The sequence below is a fragment of the Crocodylus porosus genome, unplaced genomic scaffold (genome assembly GCF_001723895.1).
Source record: "Crocodylus porosus isolate Cpor-Errol unplaced genomic scaffold, CroPor_comp1, whole genome shotgun sequence".
Taxonomy (NCBI): Eukaryota; Metazoa; Chordata; order Crocodylia; family Crocodylidae; genus Crocodylus; species Crocodylus porosus.
The window spans coordinates 160,853,071-160,868,622 of record NW_017728886.1 but is presented as its reverse complement, the minus strand read 5'-3'; positions in this window follow the sequence as shown (position 1 = coordinate 160,868,622).

Here is a 15,552-nt window from a genome sequence, read left to right as displayed (position 1 = left end):
GTGCAGTGCATTTACCCATGTAAAAAGATATCACCAATGCACAATGTAGATATCATGCCATTAAATCCAAAAGGCAACATTTTACATCCAGTTTATGCTACTGTAAGTATTGTAGTAGATGAGCAGGTATCAGTCTTTTCTTTTTTTTAGTCACTTCTTAGCTCTTTGCCCCTTGCAATCTTCAGGAATTTTGCCTGAGTAAGGTCTGAATAAGAACTAAGGGCTCACATCTCTCATCATTACTTACACTGAGTAGTCCTCACTCAATAAGTAAGTCCATGCCTCATTTGAGTAAGAAACCTTGTGTCCTTAATAAAGGACCTTAAGATTTGATTAAATGTTTTTACGATAAATGCATGAGGAATGACCATGCATGCTTAATACACATAACATTACTGCATGCCTAACTGTATAAAAACCAAGAATAACAATAAATTATTTAACCTAAAATACAGATTTCAGTTCTTTGCTATCAACCATTTACAATTAAGTGCAATGCATAAATACCAAGGGATTATGTTTCAACTGCATTATATGTTTCAATTGTAAGAACAAGAAAAAGTATTACTTTTCTGCCACATGTTAAATTTAATAATAGTCACTGTGCTAAAGAGAATAATGAAAAATCCTTTCCTTGGGTTAGCTGAGAGAAAGCTAATATCTGCCAGTGAATCCCATTATGATTATTATATATGACTCCAGGTCGGATTCATTCACAGATTGCACAGATATTACTAAATAAGACTTCAGGCAGCCGTATGTGAGTTTTTGTAAATTGTGATCAGGTTTCGAAGCAGTAGCTGCCAGGTAATGGATTAACGAGCTGTCAGTATGAAATTCATTCATTTCTCCTTATCATTCACAGAGCAGGTGTACTGTCACTGTCTGCCAGTCTGCACACACAGCCCAGACAGACTTGTAGCCTTTCACAGAAAAATGGAGGTAGCAGCAGCAAATTTCATTACTGGTAATCACATTCACTTTGTGAATTCTGACCTTTCCTATTCAACACCTGCATAGCCCCAATCAGTCTGTGCCGTTGACCCCATGCAATTTTTTTGGTAGGGTAGGATGAGCTGAAGGTAAATTCAGTGGACCAAGATGGACTGAGTAACTGTGAATTAAAAAGAGACTGAGGTTTAAAAATTAAAAATAATATGCACATGTATGTGTGCACGGCCAGATTAACCCTTTAGCGGGCCCTAGGCAAACAAACTCGTGGGCTCCTACTTAATAATTTGTATGTATATTACTTTTTTCATTCAATAATTATAATATATAAAATAAGCACAACTGGTCACCTTCTTAGGGTCCTAGCTATTTGCCTAGTTTGCCTATGCGTTAATTCAGCCCTGTATGGGTGTGTGCTAGAATGAAGCAGGCACTGTGGGTGTGTCTATATGGCACAAGGAAGCTCTCAGACATATTATTAATAAGGGTGCTGAATAAAGACCAATAAGCCCCACTTCTCAGAGCTGTTGTTCAGGAGCTAGGTAGCATCCATCAGATATCAGGTGTCTCAGCACAGCATTTTCTTGCACCATGTAGATGCACTTTATGATTCACTGAACCTCATTCTGTGCATATACATGCAGAGGCACACATAAGGCATGTATATGCTGGCTTCAATGGATATGAAATGGAAGTCAGTGTAGAAGACTCATTACTTTTCACAGATCAGCCAGTCCTAGAAGCCTCTGCAATACAAGTACTGGAAATTCAAGGGCAATTAAATCATGAGTTAAATGGGTAATGGATTTTTTTTAAATAAATCTAAAACTGGCATTAGGTTGTATATACATGAAAAGTAACAGGGTGAGCACTTGGCTGCTCAGGATATATTTTAATTTTGGTTTGCTGTATTCGAGCCAATAAAGTGTTTGACTTGGAAAAATGAAAAAGGGTGGGAAAGAATTCCATTTTGACCTTTAATTCAACAGCTTGTCTGATTGAATCTCCATATAGCGAGAGTGCTTTCTGTCACTATGCAGGACCTTGCTGGGGCTGCATTTCCTACCATCTCACAGAGGCTTGTTTACATAGTGTGTTTATTACATTATTTTAGTGCCGCATTTGAAATGGAGTCATTCCCACTTCCAGAGATCATGGAAGTCAGGACAGGGCTGGGGAAGGGTGGTGATCACCAGACAAGACCAATTGCAAAACTGATCGCTGTGGTTTTTTTTTTAACCTTTCTACCATGACAACAAAGGACATTGCTACAAAATAGTAGAAGGGAACCTAAAGATTTTGTAGTCCTCTTTTGCTCTGCCTTTGGTATGAAAATGTGCATGAAAGTTTGGATTTTCCAAAGTTGATCATTATCTTTGGAACATAAAATCCTGGTGTTTTTCCCCCCTTCTTTGCTGTATATTTGGTGAAGAAGGCTTTCCATATAGAAGTTAGTTGATGCACTATTGTAGAAAATGAGCATACTTGTCACTATTGTAGGGTCAACCATCAAATAAAGGCTGCTTAGCTTGAATTGTTCATTATATTTTTCCATTTTCGCAGGAGCAGGTTTCTTGCCAGGTAAGCCAGTGAATTGTAAACAAAATGAATTGTTAAACAAATAAAGAAGCAAAATGGTCTTGAAAAAATGAAGACAGTGCATTGTTTTTATCTAATATCTTCTTATTTGAGGAATACACTCTGAAGTTAGGAGTGCTGACATCTCTTTTGAGGTATTCCTATAGATGGCAGATAGTAGAAGTAGCTGCAAAAAATTGAGTGCATCAGCCAAGCCCTTTCTTAAGCAAATATTTGAATGTGAAATATTTGCATGCATTTATGTATTTCACAGATATGCATCACATTTCCACTCCATTCTATTCCTATAAGTTCTAACAATAGAGTTCAGCAAAAATTAGGTTACACAATAGCTGTACAATATGACATCTAGAACATTGTACATGGCCCCTGCTTGGACCTCTTCTGGAAGGGAATTGTAGCACTGGTTTGTCAAAGCACAGTAAACTTTAGAGAACTCAATACCCAGGCAAACTGGAAAACAGAATCTTCACATTAGATACGTGAGCAGGGACATATCATGGCCCCTGATACAGCTCTCTTGGTCTTCAAATGATGCAAAATTGTTGAAAACTGCTTTCACTGGGCACTGAGCATTGAGTAGGATTCCTTGTCTTAGAATAAACTTCAGAGGGCACAGAAAAATGGTGGGCCAGATAGGGCCTGTGGTGGAGCTCATTTCCCAGCAACCCCTACCTGCATCTCTATGGCTGGTTTCCATGGGGACACCACCAGTGGCCATGCTGTGACGGCACAGGGCTGGGGTTTCCTTGGAGACCAGCCCGAGCAGTGCTGGTGGGGTGCAGCTGGGCAGGCAGCTGCTCCAGGGCTAGGATCTTGCAGCAGTGACAGTGATGCAGCCGAAGTGATGCAGGCAAAGAAATGGAGTCAAGCTGCGGCCAGATCTACCATTTTGCCCATCCCTGGCATAGAGCCAGTATAGCTGGCTTTAAAACACAACTTCCCACTGCCCCAACCATTAGACAGGAAGAAAAAAAGAGGTATGAATAAGTTCCATCATGTTCTGGATGCTCTCCAGCTGATATAACTTTGAATAGCCCTAACTCTCCTCTAAGTTGAACAAGTAGCCAAACAAGCTTTTTTGTTAAGCTCCTGGCTCTCTGTAAAGAAATGCTCAAACCTGATGGCATAAACACTGTCTGTGAAACCTCTGAATTTGGAAAGTCCCAAATCTGTAACAGAAATCCCAAGGGAAAAAAGCTGTATTAATAAGGAATAAAGATAACTGGCATCCTTTCCTAAGTGTCATACACTATAAACACAAGTGATCCTCAGTTTCAATATGTTAAAACAATTTGAAGCCCATTTCCAAACATAAATGTAATGACTACACTCACATGTAAACATGAAACTTGACTTGGTTGCCTTCATTATAAAAATGCTAAATAAATAAGAAGAGGATATAAATATTCACGTAGCAACCCTGGCATCAACGAGAACAAAACCACACATGCTGAAGGTTTTTTTTATATATATATATATATATATATATATATGCAAATGCTTACCACTAGTTTAAGTAATTTGGGACTGCTTATGGAAAATGAGTCACTGATCCTAGAAAAACTTAGTGTGTGGATCAGTAACTGGTTCACAAGTGTCCCTGAACAGAAGTGCTGGCACGTACACTGCTAAGGAATCGTCACCTTTCAGGGATTGCACTGCTGCCAAAATATCAGTAGGGGGTAGTGGTGATCTAGACTACCAAACCTCCTAAGTTTCCCAAGCAGTCCACCAGAGGGAGACGAAGACCCATATTGGCTGGCCACCAAGAAAGAGGGAGATATCATGGCCTACTGCTTCGCTATCTGCTCCCCCTTCTCAAAAAACAAGAAAAAGAAAAAAAAAGAAAAAGTGTCTGATTTTAATAAAAAAACTCATTATATTTTACAAAAGTATGTGGAGATACAGGTGTGGGGGGAGGGAAGAGAGAAAGCTGGGACCCCATGACAGGAAATGGACCCATTTGGTAGGCTCCAAGGCTCATTTGGGGTAGGGGTAGGCGTGGAAGGGTTTCCAAGTGCTGGGGGCAGAGGGCTGTGTGGTTCCCTGCTTGTGCTTCCTGGGAGGCTGAGTACTCTGGGGGCTTGCAAGATCCCTGTGGTTTTTCAACCCCTGTGTTGGAAAGAGACTTGTCAGTTCCAGCTCCCTGTTACAGCCCTGTGCTCGCCAGTTCCCCAACTAATCTGAGGTGCCAGGAGGTAAGCACTGTAAAAAAATGTTCATTTTTGAAATGTGGGCCACTTAATTCATAAGTTATGGACCGTGACTTGAGTCTAAAAAGTTTTGCAAGCATTGTGTTAGGATAATTACTAAAAAACCCATCTAGCATATCTAAGTAGTGAAGCTTCTTAATTAACTTTTAGTTATACTTATATAGACGTTAGTAAGAAAAGAGAAAGGGCAGAGTTAAGTTGCTGTCTCTGGAAACCTGAAAAGATTTAAGCACAGATTTAGCTTTGCACAATGTGAGTGATTCCAATGAGACTGCCCATGGAGGAAAAATCATAATACACATTGCAAAATGGTTTTTGTCAGTAAATCTCAAAGTGCTTTACATGGTAGTAAATACGATCAGCTCCATTTTCCAGATGGGGAAACTGAGACCCAGAGAGACCACTAGGTATGCAATGACAGATCTACAATAGAACACAGATCTCCTGAGATCTAATTCTGTGCTGTACCTTCTAGGCACATCATAAATCTTTACAAGATCAAGACCAACATGAATTGTAATTTGATATTTGTCCTAATATGTAGATTCTTTGATTTGAAACACTATGAAAATTGGGGACTAAAGAATTTTCTGTTCCCAAAGGCTACCATACTATTCTTGGAAAGTAATTTACACTAGACAATGAGCCTATTTTCAATCTCTCAGCATCTGGAGACCCTTTAATCCTGAAAATATGAAAATTATGCTTTTATAGCACAAGTCACCCAATTGTCTCCCTGATGAATAACAAAGGGAATGTGTTTCTCATGGAAAATTATTAACTAAAGTAATGTACACATAGAAAAAATAATAATTCTTTTTGCTTCTTTTCCATTGTCCTTTCCTACTGCACTCTAGTGCTTAGTTTTACATTCTACTTCTGGCAAAACCCAAAACAAGCAGCTGCTGATATCATTGTGTTTATTTTGTACTGAGCTATCCACCATTTATAATATGTTATATAAAACTAACTATGTAAAACGAAAAAAGTTTCCCATCAGTTCTCTTTGACTTCCATGAAGAGCTTTGACCTTTGGTCCATGTTTCAGAAGGGAATGGTTACTCCAAAAATATGCCAATCATCCATTCTTTTGTTTGCATTCTATTTATTGGCTTACATAACTTTTCAAGATCTACAGAGAAAGAGTAGAACAAAATGCCTAACATTCAACTGCACATTATTGGCATTCCTTGTGGGATGGGAATAAATTGCTAAAACCACACTTGTTTCACACACTATGTGAAACCTACTTGTAGGCCCTGTGAATACATTTTTTCTCTTCCTACCCAAGACTGATTTTTGCTTCCTTTCATCTCTCACATAGCGGTATGCTTGTCTCTTCCCCAGCCTATACCACCAGCATAGTACTGTTCCACCTTTCAGTGTGGTTAGGACTTCTGACTGGCTGTTGTTTTCTGGACTTCCTTTGCTGTCCTCCAGGTTTCTAATAACCATTACCTGCTGCCTTAGCTTCCACTTCCCCTTCCTTCCCCTACAACCTATGTACACCCTACTATTTCCCCCCTCCTGACTCCACTAACTCCCAGTCCACATTTCATCCATAGCTATTATGGAATAACCCATATTCCAGTCTATGAAGGACTCAATATTTATAAAATTATTTGTGCTTGCCAGTTGAAATGTGTTACCTAAGTACAGTAAAGAACTAATAACTTTTCACTTATCAGACAAATATTTCAATAGATAAGAATTTCACCAGGTAGCACAGGTCATAGCACATGCTGAGAAGCCAAAGGCTAATCATGGAATAATGGGATTGAAAGATAAAAACCACTGATTTGAAGAGATACCAGCAGGTACTAGATGGGAGAGAGAAACTTTTAGAGCTGATGTTGCTTAAACTCATCAGTCAGCAGGGAACAATCACTTTCAGTGCCTGGCAAGACAGTCATCTGCTTGTCAGAACCATTTCAGTTTTTCAACCCTTTTGACATTTTACCCGCTTTCAACTTAAATTTGGGGGGAGGCAGGGGGAAGTGAGATTCTCTTTTCTTTCAAGAATTTATTTTGCAACACTTGAGTTAAATAAGGGACACTTTCTCTCGTTTTTGACATTTTGTTGTCATTTTATCTTTAATCCAAGAAAGATAACTTTTTTTTCAAAAGACACCAAAGTCCTTTCATACACCTAGATAGAACAAATGTTTAAGAGTTTTGTAGTTAGTCTTCAGTGGAGCCTAGACTAGAATCCAGGTTTTTCCTCTTCCCAGTGAGTGCTTAACCATCAAGTTATATTTGCATCCTCACTAAATATATATGTCATTCTTCCCTGGAAAGCAGAACTTTACAGGAGGGACAGAGAGTGCCCTACACTAAAAGGGGTATAGGTTGTAGCCTTTGTCAGGCTGAGGAAGTATCTGCAGTTGGTGTGTGCTCTTGCTGGTGTGCACACACACCAACCGCAGATGCTTTTTCAGCCCAACAAAGGGTTTTTAAACTCAAAAGCTTGCTAAGAAATGTTTTTCCAATGATTTAAGTTGGTCTAATAAAACGTATCAGATTCACCCAAAGTACCTTGTCTGCCTACACTAAAAGGTGCAATTATCTTGTTTTTACAACATCCATCTGGGATATCCAGGGTCAGGTGCTTTCAGACAGAGGGTCTTGTGTCTGGGCTTCCCACATCATGGCAAGTACTTTAAACAGCGGACTATTGGATAAAGGGGCACCATTACCAAAGAGGGAATGCCAAATGAACATGAACAAAAAAACCCAAACAAATGAACATGAATAACCTTAAGCTTCACAAATAGCTCTTGGAAAAGGGACTAGAACCAAGGTCTCCTTTCTCCTAAATGAAGCCCCTGACTGGAGGATATAGTTAAGCATGCTTTCTCTCTCTGTCTCACTTCATTGGTTCAATGAGTCTTGATTTCTCATCTGAATATTGGCACAGCTCCAGAAGTAGGGCTTGAGACTACTGCTAGCTAGAATAGCATAAAGCCTAAGGGCACTCCACAGGGAACTGAGGCAGAGAAGAGAATTGAACCTGGATTATGTTAGGTGACTGCCATAAGTATTAAGCTATTATGTAAAAGATGACTGTGTTTTAAAAGAAAGTGGTGTTCACCATTGTATCTTGTGGGAAGCCCAATATAATTCAAGTGTATTAGGCCTGCTCTCAGAACGTGTACTAGATTGAACCACTTACGGGAAATAAGTAAAGGGATATCTAGTTTCTGGATCCAACTGGGCCTAAGCAAGAACTAAGCATGGTGATATTCTTTTGTGCCACAACTGTTTCTGAGCATGCCCTTTTAACCCTACCAGGAGCCTCTGAACCACCACACCTGGCAGCTTGGCCAGAGTGGCTAGGTACAGGGTTTAAACCTGGGACAGGGGAAAACCTTTGGCTACCTCTCCACCCACAGCCTCAGGCCCAGGCTGACAATCAACTGACTGGTCCTCACCACATGTTAAATTTAAGTTGCCATACAAACATCACTTCTTTCAACCACCAGTGATACTTCAAATCATTACTGGTCAACATTTGAATATAGGTTCTTTACTAGCCATTCAGTTCTACTGAATACTAGTACATTTCTATTGCACCTTACCAAAAAGAACAACAGTTTTCTTGCTTGATGCCACTTCTTAGAAAGCAACTGGTAATTTATAATACTCCCTGATTTTAAAAGTTAATTATTATCAAACTAGAGTAGCTTATTATGCAAGTACTCATACTGTGTCTGCCTGCCAATCCAATACACACAGCATTCCATTTAAGCAATTTAAATTAAAACATCATTTTATAATATTGTTTTGCTTGTGATTGCATATTGAGAATTTAAATAATTTTGACTTAATTTCAAAGAAGCTGGATTCATTTTGTATATTATTAAATTTTAATCACTTTCTGTGTGATTAACATTTAATTTACATGTAAGCTTGCAGTACTTTTTCCTCATTTTTAACTCTACACAGTTGCAGTCCCATTATGTGTTTTAAAGTGAATTGAGTGATCCATGACAAAGCACCTTAGAGACAGATGCATTCTATTCAGCAACTGGAATGGTATAGCCAAAAAACATGTAGGTGTGCAGGCAACCCTACAGAAATACTGTCAGTAGTGCTGTCTTTCAAACAAAGGGCACAATGTAAGCGGTACAGCATACACAGTGAACAAATGGAAGTAACAAGTATGTTGCAGACATATCTATTACAACAGTCACCAACCCATGACAGGTACCATCTCTGGGCACATCCATCTATCCATCCATGTACCCACTATCCTACCTCTTCAGCAAAGCAGTGGACAGGTAGGCTTCCTCTACATGTTGTATCTATTCACAATAGATACAACATGTAGAGGAACAATTACCTTGTTAATTGCATGATGCATTTAGACAGGCTACACATGCAAATTAAGTATCTCTCCTTAAAAAGGTCCAACCAGCTATAACATTATTGCTCAAAAATATGTAATAACTTTAAAGCCTGGTTTCTATCAAGCTTTAATTTACATAGTAGTCGGTCTGCAGCTGGAAGACTGCAGCTGCTATGATTTTTTAGGTACTAGGGAGCGCAACTCATCCCTGGAGCTGGGAAATTGCAGCCAACATGGTCTCCCAGCCAAAGGGATGTGAGGGCACTCCAGGTAACAGCTGGGAGGTCATAGTTGCTGCAATCTCTAGCCACTGCAGTCTCCCAGCTGTGGGGTACTTCATTCACACCTGCAGCTGAAAGACCATAGGAGTCGCCATGGCTGTGGGACCTGAGAGTCCCGCACCCTACAGGACTCTGCATCCCAGCTGCACTGGGGTAGCAAACAGGGCAGTTTGCAAGCAGTTTGCTGGGAGCAAGAAGAGGAGAAGGAAGAGAAGCCAGGCGCCAGGCACCAGATCCTGTTCCAGGAAGGTAAGTGAACCAGGGCTGTCTGTGTGTTTGGCTTGCCAAGTGTTTGTTCGGTGGGCTGCTTGTTTGGGTATGTTCTCAGAGCAGCTGGAAGAGCTGCTAGCTGGGTGATTGCTACCTGTGTCTGACAAAAGCCCTAACAAGGGCATGGAGCCAGTCCAGACCCAGGAGGGTATAAAAGGAGACTCCCGAACCAACCAGGGGGTGAGTGACAGGGCAGCAAACAGGGCAGTTTGCAAATCAGTTCACTGCCCCACTCTTTAAGGTAAACTCTTTCTTTAATTAAAAGTAACTAACCTATATATATTTAGTGTAAGTAGCTAAAACTCAGCAGTTAGACCAATACTTAAGCCCCTTGTTTAATTAGACTCTGGAGTGAGGCAGGGCTCACTGGGGAGTTTGCCTGGAAGCTCCGTCTGATCGCCCTTCGCTGTAAATGGTGAGTGGAAGGAGATTACCAGAGAGAAGAGAACCCTTCAGGACAAAAAAGCAGTGAAAAGGCTAGCTTACAGGAGAGTTTGCTAGGGAAGATCTGCTAGGCAAAAGGGAAAGGAAAAGAGATGCAGTGGATTAAGAGACCCAGAGAGATGGCTCCAGGATGTCACAATGCCAAAGCCACTGCCAGCTCTTCTTCTGCTTGCACCTGTGAGGTGTCTGTCCAGGCAGGACCAGTCACTGTTGAGACTTCCACCCAAGTCCTGCTTTGGTGTTGTGGAGACTGCAGCCTTGTGGGTTCCTTCTAGTGACAGTCAAGTGGAGGATTGCCTGTGATGCTCCCAGGTGGTGTCCCACAGGGACCAGGCAAAAGAGCTACAGAAGAAGGTGGTGAGGCTCCGAAGCATCCTTCACCATGAGCACTTCATTGATTCAGTGCTGGAGAAGACCTTAAGGACTGTGGAGGAAGGATTGCCAGAGGCAGTGCTAGAGGGGAAAGAGGACATGGACTCCCAAAAAGGTGGAAGCTAGAAGCTTGTGACCTCTGGCAGCAAGCAGAAGTCTTCATCTCAGCTGCAGCAGTTTGCCTGGAGAACAGATATGGAGCCCTATCAACAGAGCAAGAGAAGTACATTCCATTGGTGGAAGAGGCCAGGCCAGGCATCCCCAATGTTGGGAGGATCCATACCACTGCCACTGAAAGGAAGCAACAGGGGGTGGTGGTTGGAGACTTCCTTCTGCAGGGGATGTGTATATCAACTGCAGGCCTCACCTGTTGTCTCAGGAAGTCTGCTGCTTGCCCGGATCCCAGAGCCAAGATGTCACTGAAGAATTACTGAGACTCATCTGGCTGTCTGACTACTACCCCATGCTACTCATCCATGTGGGCACCAATGATACTGCCAGAGCAGAACAGAAGTGACTACAAGGCTCTGGGTGCAAAGTTGAAAAGGACAGGGGCTCAGGTAGTATTCTTCTCAATCCTTCAGGTCAAGGAGAGGGGCCCAGGCAGGAGTGGATGCATCCCGTAGATTAATGCATGGCTGCACAAATGGTAGCACTAGTAGGGCTTTGGCTTCTTTAACCACAGGATGTTCCAAGAAGATGGATTGCTAGGAAGAGATGGGATCCACTGGATGAAGAAAAGGAAGAGTATCTTTGCAGACAGGCTTGCTAACCTAGTGAGGAGGGCTTTTAACTAGGTTTGCTAGATGATGGAGACAAAAGCCTTGAGGTAAGCAGGGAAATGGGTGACCTGGAGGAAGTGCAAGCAGGAAAGGGCAACAGAGGAAGCCGTCTTCTTGTTCTTCTTGAGAAAGTAGGACAACTGGCTAGTTACCTCAGGTGTCTGTACATGAATGCATGGAGGCTGGGAAACAAGAATGAAGAACTGGAAGTGCTTGCACAGACATGGAACTGTGATGTGATTGAAACAACAGAAACTTGGTGAGACAGCTCATGTGACTAGACTACTGACGTGGGTATAAACTGTTCAGGAAGGACAGGTAGGGGAGAAGAGGAGGAGTTGCTCTTTATGCAAAAGAGCTGCATGATGGCTGTGAGTTTCAGCATGAAACTGGCAATAGGCCTGTTGAAAGTCTCTGGGTTAAGGTCACATGGGACAGTAGCAATAGTGATGTCATGGTGGTTGTCTGCCATAGATCAACAGACCAGAAGGATGAGGTGGATGATGCTTGCTTCAAAAAGCTAGCAGAAGTTTCTGTACCACAGGCCCTGGTTCTCATGGAGGACTTCAGTCACCCTGGCATGTGCTGGGAGGGCAATATAGCAGTGCACAGGCAATCTAGGAAGATTTTGGAGAGAGTGGGGGACAACTTCCTGGTGCAAGTTTTGGAGAGCCAAACCAGGAGCCGTGCTCTTCTTGACCTGCTGCTCACAAATAGGAAAGAATTGATTTTCTTTCAAGGCAAAGCATTTTGACATTTCTGAAATGAACTGTTTTAATTGTTCAGGTAAGGTCAAAAGGGGACAAGTCTCCTGATGGTTCAAACAGTATTGGAGGTGAATTGCTGGAATTAGTCTAGTTCAAATAACTTGGATTGCTTGAGGTAGGATGTGAGAAAAATATGCATCTCTGAGAATGCTTTCAAAGGTAAACAGCAAATCTAAATATACTGAGCACCTGGTGTTTAGCAAACAGGTGAAGAACAGGTGTGGACTGAACGGCTAACTTTTGAATTGCTTAGACTTTCGCTTAGGCAAATATTGCAAAATGTACACAGTTGCACTTGTGGTCAGTACCACTTTAAAATGAAGTGGTCTAAGTAATTGCACACTTTTCCATATTTTTTCTTCAGGAAATTCTCTTAGCAGTAATCTGATTTAGTCTCATCAGAAACAAGTACCTAGAAGGAATTTACACCCTGTCTTTGCCTCAGTATTTGATTTTCAGCACGGATTTGTTTTCCCCACTAAAGTCTACACATGGAGCTATAGATGGTTTATCAGTGGGTGCAGGTATATTATTTTTTCATTGTCAGCCTACTGCATCACTGGACTGTGGCACTGCTCTGGAATGATGCTAACACTGTTTCTTCCAGTGCTGTGAAACAAAAATGCTAAAATGATAAGGGAACAGCAGTAAAGCTAAAGCTTTCGACAGAATTATACCAGGGTTTGTAGTGATGCGGCATAAACAGCAACAAAGTGCAGAACATTAAAAATCTATTACAACAACTGTGTTTAATGTACGTTCATTTGGAAAGCTGCAATGAGCTAATCTCCTTTTATGAAGGAAACTTGCTTGATGAGAGACAAGGTGGAGGAGAGTTGGCCTTGCATAGTCTATTCTAGGAGTAAACGTTGGCACTTTAAATACCTGGAACAGCCAAACTAATGTTTGGATTAGATGGGCCTGTTCACGTAGAAAGAAAGTAGATGCTTTAACTGATTCTGGCTCAAATGCCTGGCCTGGGGTTAGCAAAGATTTTTCCCTTACAGCAAAATGACAGAGAGACCTGTATATATGGTCTTGTCTTCCTTCTGAGTCTGAAGCAATGATCATCCTTTGGCATCTCACTATGAATATCTTGTGATTTCAGGTAATGAAGATTCCCATGAGTCCCAGTCATTTTTGTCTTTTCTGCGTTCATTCCCTTCTTTCATAATTGACTAACTGATTGATTATTGTAGATCTGTATGAGGGCTTTTATTGATGCGAGGCTTTTCTGCTCAGGGCACAGAGTCAGTGCAAAATGTCATTCTTTCCCCCTCTATGTTGATTAATGTTATTTGTTTTCTTGTTTCACATATGCCTCCTTATTTTCTGTATCATATTTCTATTCAAAAGGTAGCATAGAAAGGGAATACATAAAAAGCAATAACATCTGGGTTTTTTTAAATCTTTCTGTTTATACTTGATACTAAGAACGAGTAGGACTCGCTTAGCCTTTAGTTATTTTTAATAGGCATAGGCCAAAACTGAAATCTCCTTTGAAATTTGAAAGGAAGAAAACTCAAACCAGAATCCTTGGGCATATTTCCACTAGGGATGTAAATATCGTTAAAAAAAAATTATCCATTTAATCTCCTTTAATTATATCAGTTAAACAGTTAGCTGATGACACATAGTTAGTTAGTCTCGGCCAGAGGGTGTAGAGACCCAAGTCAGCACCTGCCCCACCTCACCCTGTTGCAGAGGAGGAGCCGCAGCCACCTGCCGGGGGCAGCGCAGGGACCTGGGGGCCATGCACAGACCTGCTTGGACACAGCTGTTGCTGGAAGCTGCTCCCCATGGTCCTTGACTGGGGGGAAGGCAGCAGCAAGGCCCACCAGACAACAGCCCATGTGAAACTGCAGGTGGCAGCAGCAGGTGAGGGGATTTCCCAGTCTGCTGCAGCCACCAGTGCATGGGGGGGAAGGGAACAGACTAGCTATGGGTACTCATAGGCCATGGAACAGGGTGGGCCACCCAGGCCATGGCCCAACCAACTTTTAGCACATTAGTTTATATAATCTAGAAATGCACAATTGTCATTCCGGTTAAAACTGTATAGCTGGGTTTTTTTTAACTGCATAGCTAGCTAAATTAACGTGCTAAAAGTTGGTCATGCCATGGCCTGGTTGGTCCACCCCATTCCATGGCCTATGGTACTAGTCGCTCCTCACCTTTCCTCCTCTCCCTCCCCATCCCCTCGCTCCTGCCTTCCTTCTGCCTGCCCTGCTGCTTTCCTGTTTCTGCTCTAAACATTAACCATTTAATGTAATACCGATGTAAATATACATATTGTTAAATGTTTAACCTTTCATATCCCTAATTCCAACCGTATCAGCTGTGGATTGTCTTAGTTTATCAGAGACAATTCCCATCATTTCCCTTCTCCAATCTGAGCTCAACCACCCTATCTATTTCAAAAGAAACTATATAGTTTAATTCATTCAGACATGGTATTTTATATTAAGACAGCAAGGAAAAAAAGAAAAATTAAAGCTACCTGAGATAGCATGTAACTTTTTTGTATAGGCTGCAGAACCTCCAAGAAGAAAATAGATTATGCTGTCTCTATGATAAGGGGGAGAGATTTTCAGTAGGCAACACTGTTTCTGCATGACAAGCCTTAGCCCTGATTTGGATCTAAATACAAACTCTGAGATAGCTCTTAATCTAAATCTGAGCTGAATCTAATCTTCTCATCCATGCTTTACCAATAACCAAATGTACTGAATCTTTTTTAAGAAGAAATTTAATGCTACTAACTAGCCAATAGGGATCTAGCCAGTAAGGGTGACAGCCTATTACCATTTGGCCATCCAAGTTTCACAAACTCCTATTGAATTTGGGACAACTTCCAATAAAAACTGGGCTGATAAATGGTTGTATACTGAGACTGAGGAATTTTCCCCTTTTTTCTTCAATTCCCCATGAACTCTGTTTGAGATTTGGGTTTGCCCAACACTCAAATCCACATGGACAGAAACTGAGGAAAATCAACAATTAAAAAATGAAATTGGCAAGCTTCACACCACTCTAAAATGCACCAAATAGTTTTGCTCAGTGAACCAAACCTTCAGAGACACTGACCCACAACACCACTGAAGTCAGCTTGTGGTGCAGTTGTTCATTAACTGAGTAGTTTTGCCTTAGAAAATTCATGCATATGAATATTCTACAAATCTTTACGAATTTCCTGTAAGGTTCATACAGTGCATAGCACAATTTCATCCTAGTTTGAGAGAAAGGCTCATTAAGTACTATCAGAGTTACAAATAATAATATTTTTATATAGAAATGCTAGGATCATATCGCTAAAGCTGCTTGGTAAGTGAAAGGAATCTTCTACTGACATATCCACATTTCACACTCCACAAGCAAAGGTCTGGTCTTTATATATTCAAGTAGCTGCTAATAAGGCTGCAATAGTTTTAACTTTGCTGCCTGTAACACCATTATACATAGCAGGGTTTAATCTTAGCTCTGGGGAGCTTAGGTTTTCCTTCTCCAAAAAATCTAATGGTC